Consider the following 6000-nt stretch of genomic DNA (forward strand, 5'->3'; position numbering starts at 1 on the left):
TCAACTCGTTCTCCTTCAACCTCCAGTTTCCTATAGAGAGCCAGTTCATTATTCATATTCACAGTTGTGCTTATTATAAATGTATTTACAGAGTATCATCATTCCACACATATCAAATCTTCACTGTATATGAGGCATTGTGCTTAGGGTTTAAAAACAACTATACATAGATTTTACTCTTGAGGACCCTGTGGCCTAGTGAGAAAAGATGGGCATACAAGTCTAAATTAGTAAGTTCTAGAATGTATATAGTTGCTGGTTGGGAGAGGAGAGACTTTACAGAGGGCATATTTGATCTGGGTCTTGGAGAATGAAATGTAGGTTGGTAAGGTCAAATGAAGACATTCCCAATAAAGAAAACATCATTTATAGAAATTTAAAGTTATGTAAAGGCAAGTTTTCTTTAAGTGTCATTGATTTTATAAGTGTTCAGATCTTGGAGGGAAGGCTATGACTGAACTTCCTTTGTAACTAAATATGGATGATCATATGAAGCATTTTTCACCAACTTAGAAGTGAGATGGAGAAAGGGAATTAACACTAAGAACCTACATTGTTTTAGGCATTGTTCTGGGAGCTTTACATTACCAAATTACTTAATTTTTTTTATCATAAACAGGTATGATAAGTGTAGTTTTTTCCACAATTTAAAAATAAGGAAATGAGTCTCAGAAAGTTTAACTGATTCTGATTCCACAATACATGCTGTTTTATGCTAGCCTGTTACCTTCTTCTTAGAGTTAACAGACTGTATTTAAAACTTAGAAATGAACTATAATGTTTTCCTACTTTATTGAAATATACTTCATATTTTATATTTTTACATTTTACTTTTCCTATCACAAACCTTATCAAGAGTCTGATAAATGCATCTTAACACATTTCATCATTCTTGGATTAAGCTAGTTAAGAAATAATAGAGTTTGAATAGTTGGCTAGGAGTTGTCCACAAATAGTCTAATTTAGAGCTGTGTGTGGTTAGTTTTATTCCTGAGGATTTGAGCGAGCTACTCAGTTGCAAAAGTTCTACCTCTGAAATTCTTGCTCGTATTTAATTTAATAAGCATTTTTGAGAAACCGACTCATGGTAAGCATTATTAAAGTACTAAAATAAATAGGCCCTGCCCACTGGGAACACAGGTGTCTGATGTGTACAAACCCATGGTTCAACGTGGAATGTGGTTAAGTGCTACTTGTAGAGGTAAAAAGTGCTGGGAGCATTAGGGCTGATTTCATGGAAAGATTGACAATAGAAGGTAGTCTCATAGTGCAGGGAGGTTTTTCTTAAATAGTGATAGAGAGTGGAGAGAGGGCATTTTGTAAAACTACAAGGAGGCTAGGAAGTTATAGCAAGTTTGAGGAATTAAAAGTTAGCCTAGCGAGGTCCAGTTGTACATAGTGAGTGGTGGAGGTCAGCCTGGAGGGAGACTGTAGCTCCATTGTGGTGAGCACTGAATGCTTCTCTAAACAGTTTGGACTTCATTCTGTAACCCAGGTAGAGTATCTGAGTTGGGGAGTGATGCTTGACAGTCAGACCTTACTTTAGACTTTTAAGCTAGTTAAAAATTTCAAAAAGTCTAAAATCTTTTGTCAAAACTATGATAATTTTTGGCTTGTTGATAGTTTAAATATAAAGACGTCTATTCTGATACTTTTTGGCATGCTTTCATTTGGCAGCTTTGAATATGTGAAGTTAAGAATGTTCTGTGAATAGTGTGTACTTTGATAGCTTACAGTTTGTAGTAACTTAATTGACCCTTGCTCCCAGCTTACTTTTCTGTAGATTTGTCCCTCTAAGGCTAAATTTTTTTGTCTTTTTTTTTTTTTTTAAACAAGTAGATACTGCCCTAAAGATCTGGTAGCTTAGCATACAAGACTGCTGCTATTAAACTGAATGTGTTTTGTCTAGGCTCAATTATAGTCCCCAGAATATTCCAAGAGAAGATGCAAGATTTATGTTATACAAAACTAGATAAAGTGATCCTCACTGAAGTGTTGTCATGACTTGGTTGTTTATTACCATTTTTACTTATGAATTTCCTGTGACAAAGCCACATTGCTCACAACTATGGCAAAGTAGTTTCAGGGCTATGATTTGAACTTAAACCCCTTAGAAAAATTAACTTTAAAAAATGAGCTTTGTGTTAAAATACACCATCAATTTAGTTTTATTACACAAATTTTTCAAATTTTCAAGTTTTTATTACCATTGGGGTCCAAATGGAATTGAGATAAGAGTCAAAGAATTGAAAATTTGTCCATATACTAAAGATTTCATATACCTGTGATACCTATGTGTTAGTTTGTTTTAAAATCTGTGTTCTTACACAAAACCTGAAAATGTGATGTGAATGAAATAATCTGTTATCATTGTTATTATATTTTAAAATTTTTATTTTTGAGAGAGAGGGGGTGTGCATGCACGAGTGGGGGAGAGGCAGAGAGAGAGAGAGAGAGAGAGAATATCCCAAGCAGGCTCCCCACTGTCAGCACAGTGCCTGACACAGGGCTTTATCCCAGGAGCCCTGAGATCATGACCTGAGCCAAAATCAAGAGTCCAAGGCTTAACCAACTGAATACCCTGGGTGCCCCCATTGCCATTTTTAATGATTATGTTGATTTGACCATAAGACTTTAAAGATACATATAGAGTTTTAGATTTAGTTGCTCCTTCAAAGTAAAAGTAGACTCCCTTTCTGGCTAGTCTCAAAATATTATTCAGCATTTTAGTTTAGTTGAGGGCAGAGATACTTAGGCCAAAATAGAATGTTTTGTGGTTATTTTCTCGTTTTTTGAATTTGGAGATATTACCTATCATGTGTTTTACTGAAAGAGAATGATAATTTGTTTTTGTGCAGTGGCTTGTAGCTATAGAAATGGGACATTGTTTTGCAAAGTATAGGTTGGGAACATTTTCAGGCTCCTTGTTGTATTATAAAATTATTCTAAAAAGAAATAGGTTTTTAGGACATGGATCATCCTTTACTAGACAGCTTTCTCATGAAAGATTTGTGATTCTTGCAAAATCCCTTTTGAGCTCTTGAAACACAAAGAGTATTACTACTAAAGCCTAGGACAGAAACTGTGAGTTACAAATACATGACCACATGAAAGACCCTTGGCAGGGGACTCCCCTGGTAGGTTAAAGTAGGTTAAAAATATTGCCTGGCCTTTTTCCTTCTTTTATGACAGATGTTGCCTTAGGACATGGTGGTCCAGTCATAAGTAGGAGTAGTCTCTGTTTTGTTTCTTTCTGTTTTGTTTCTTTCTCAGTGACCTCCATAAATGTGTGGGTGTTGGAAACAGTTTACTTCTTGAATCTCTCTCCCACTTGCCCTACCATCTCATCTGACTTTATTGCCAGAAAGTTCAGGCATGAACTTCCTTCTGCTACTGGCCCTTCTCTTTTTGCACCATAGTATGGAGTACATTTTCCCATAGATACTATTTCTTTATTTGATACATGTTGTAGTGCAATTCTGTTTCCTAATATTACATTTAGTGCTGAAGGATAAAGAGTTGTGAAATAAAGCTATTTGTTATCAAGGAATTTACCATATTATAAGGAGAATAGGACTTGTGTCTGTATCAGTATTTGATTAGTGCCATACAAGTAGCTGGGATTTAGAGATAGGAGAGTTTAATAATTTGGGCTACAATAAGCTAGAACTGAGTGACTAGGTACTCCTTCCTCTTCCCATCCTCACATTTCCATCTGAAAAATGGATTTAGAATCAGAACAGAAGACTTGACCTTGATTTCATGGATTATAGTATAATCAGTTTCTGGCTTTTCATATAGACTGGCTCACTTAAAATATTATTAAAAAAGTAACAGTTTAAAAGTAGATTTTTAGTGGCGCCTGGGTGGCTCAATCGGTTAAGCCTCTGACTTCGGTTTAGGTCATGATCTCACAGTTGGTGGGTTCGAGCCCCGCGTCGGGCTCTGTGCTGACAGCTAGCTCAGAGCCTGGAGCCTGCTTCAGATTCTGTGTCTCCCTCTCTCTCTGACCCTCCCCTGCTCACGCTGTCTCTCTCTCTCTCTCTCAGAAATAAATAAAAACATTAAAAAAAAGTAAAAGTAGATTTTTAGTAACTTTCTCACTTTTATAAGACCATCTTATATTTTAATGCTAATTATATTATAATGCTTATGTTTTAATGCTAATTTCCATTCTATTGATCTAAGATGTCTAGTACATTGAAAAAAGCTATCTTTTTTAAAAATTTATTTTTTTATGTTTTTAATTTATTTTTGAGAGTCAGAGAGAGACAGTGCGAGCAGGGGAGGGTCAGAGAGAGAGATACAGAATCCTAAGACAGACTCCAGGTTCTGAGCTAGCTGTCAGCACGGAGCCCAATGCGGGGCTCAAACTCACAAACTGAGATCATGACCTGAGCTGAAGTTGGACGCTTAACCAACTGAGCCACCCAGGTGCCCCAACAATTTTTACTTTTAATAATTACTCACTTTAACCAATTTTTAAAAAGTAACCACCTCCTGGACCTTATTATGTCTGTATAATGCTGTATAGTAAAATCTCATTTTCTATACCATGAAATGAAATTCTAGTTAGAATATCCCTTCTTTGGCATTTTTAGACATAGTGAGGAACCAACATGCCTTCAAATCATTTGTTTAATGACCATGATAGTCAAGGAGATTGTATTCTCATTCTTTAAAAGTTAATAATCACAAATTAGTTTATGGTAATATTCTTTCCATGACAGATGAAGGGATTTATTGAATGTAGAAATTTTATGTCACAGAAATAATGAAAGTAGGGGATGATTTCAATATATAGTGACTGAGTCCTTGTAATTACAGATTTTTTCAAGAATTTATCCAAGAATATACTTTCTTGAACATGTGTAGTTTTCTTACGTAATCCTGAGAGATTCTCTATATTTGTATCTTGACATTTATCTGTATTTCTTTTTTAGTAGGATTTTTATTAAGGAGGTTGCTAGGTATTATTTATAAGCAAACTCTGATAGGCAGATTGTAGAACCATTTCGATATTGCAACCTCTCTATTCAAATGCAGATAAACTGCCACTAAACTACCTAGGTTTATTCAGATCTGGCTCAGCCTTCAGGGTAGGATGAATAAAGTAATTTGTCCTCAGGGCATTTGTTGGACTGACCTTTCGTCCCTGCTGTATTGAAAAAAACCCCCCATATTTAGCCAGTGACCCTTTCTGTCTTTTTAATCATATTTAGAATATTCAGGTGGTTAGAATTCATTTGCTGAGGGGTGTATCATATTACAATTTTAATTGCAAGTTACTGCTTCTGTGTCCTCCATGTTCTTCCTGATTATTTTGAATTTAAGTTGATTGTTTTTGGTGAATAAAAGGACATTTCCATTTTTATCTCATTCCATTGTGTGGATTAGTGCCTTGATTTTAAGGCTAGTGCTAGTAAACATTTGGATAACATATATATATATATATATATATATATATATATATATATATATATATATACTCCCTCATGACCCCTATCCTCAGCAGCCTACTGCAAATTAAGAGGGAAAGTTAGCAACTAGTTAGGAATATAGAATTTGTGCATGTGGTAAATACTTTGCTGGTACAAAATGATTGAATGTGTTAAGTGTTACTATGCCAACTGAATATTTAAATGGATGAAATATTAGAGAATAGTTACGTATAGAGGTGAAGGAGAATGTGTCTCATTTTAAAAATTCGTTTTTCTTTCTTTCAGAGATAACTTGCTTTCTCTTTTAGCTCCATGACTGCTTTGTTTATCTGATTAATTTTAGATGTAATAGTCTATTCAAATGTCATCATAATACTTGCTAGCATTTTCTCTTCTTGTTCATAATCAAGGCAGACTTTCTATAGAAAACAGGTCTGCAGTGAAAACAAAACACCCAAAACTTCTAAATAGAAAGCATTCTTGACAAACTGAAGTGATTGTCTGGCTAGGTATTAAATTCTTAGAATTTTGAACTTTGCTAAATAAGCAAAGAGGTTAA

The sequence above is a fragment of the Hyaena hyaena genome, unplaced genomic scaffold (assembly GCF_003009895.1).
Source record: "Hyaena hyaena isolate Hyena2069 unplaced genomic scaffold, ASM300989v1 scaffold_1443, whole genome shotgun sequence".
Taxonomy (NCBI): domain Eukaryota; kingdom Metazoa; phylum Chordata; class Mammalia; order Carnivora; family Hyaenidae; genus Hyaena; species Hyaena hyaena.